Raw genomic sequence first — 1008 nt, 5'->3', positions numbered from 1 at the left:
GGGGTGGAGTGGGGGGAATTGCTGTTAAGAACTTCAGCCATAGCCCAAAGATGGGATTTCTTGTTTTACTTCTAAAGAAGTGAAGGGGCAATACTTGGTGTTAACAGGAGGTTGATGCTCAAGGGAGGTTTGTATGCCAGGGTTAGAGGAGTGAGGGCAGGATGGGGGGCAGTGGTGGAGGTTTGAGTAACTCAGATGTAGTAACTTGTCCCAGCGTTGTTCTACACACCGTAGGAGTCGCGATTCACTGTCTATCACTGTTCCTGCACAGGCGACAGCAGCGCTGGCTGTTTGCTTCTGCGGGAGGGTGCAGAGGAGGCTGTGGGGAGGTGATGCTCGCCGAGGTCCTGGGGGGTTGTGTGGCTGCAGGACAAGCCTGGAATGTGCAAAGGCTCGTCATTTTACGTAGTAGTTGGGGAAGTGATCCATAAATGGTGTTTGTGTGTCTTAGTACATGTAGAGCAAAAAAAGGTATGAGATCCCTTTTACCTCATTTTATCTAGAATACAACTGGAAGTGAGAACTTCCCACATGTTTCATGATCATACCTAGCTTCCAAGGGAGCAGCAGTGTGTGACTCCTGAAAATGTGCAAAGTGCTCACTATACTCTCTGGCAACTTGTTCCAAATGGAATGCAAAGTAATCCGCTCTGGCACCAGCAGAAAAAAACATGAAGAAACCATCTGTTAAACCCAGAATCTTCTCCTCTGGTGTTAAAGTTCCAGTATTTGAGAAAATGGGAACCCAGCAGGACTTCATAGCTTGTGCTGTGCTTCTCCTCACCTTTAGGCATATCTTGCTGTTTGGCATGTCACTGGCACTTGCAGTTCTGAGCAACATGCCCCAGTGTGAAACTCACTTTCCTTCTCCTTTGGCAGTTTTAAAACTAAGGTGGGCAGAGCAACAAAAGGTAACCTGTGGAGTTAGCATCCTGCAGTGGTAGAAGGGTGAACTCTTTGATCAGTCTTTAATTTCCTTGATTCTGAGAAGACTAGCAAAAAGGCAGG

This window comes from Antrostomus carolinensis, unplaced genomic scaffold (assembly GCF_000700745.2).
Source record: "Antrostomus carolinensis isolate BGI_N321 unplaced genomic scaffold, ASM70074v2 scaffold18441, whole genome shotgun sequence".
Lineage (NCBI taxonomy): Eukaryota > Metazoa > Chordata > Aves > Caprimulgiformes > Caprimulgidae > Antrostomus > Antrostomus carolinensis.
This window is presented reverse-complemented; position numbering follows the sequence as displayed.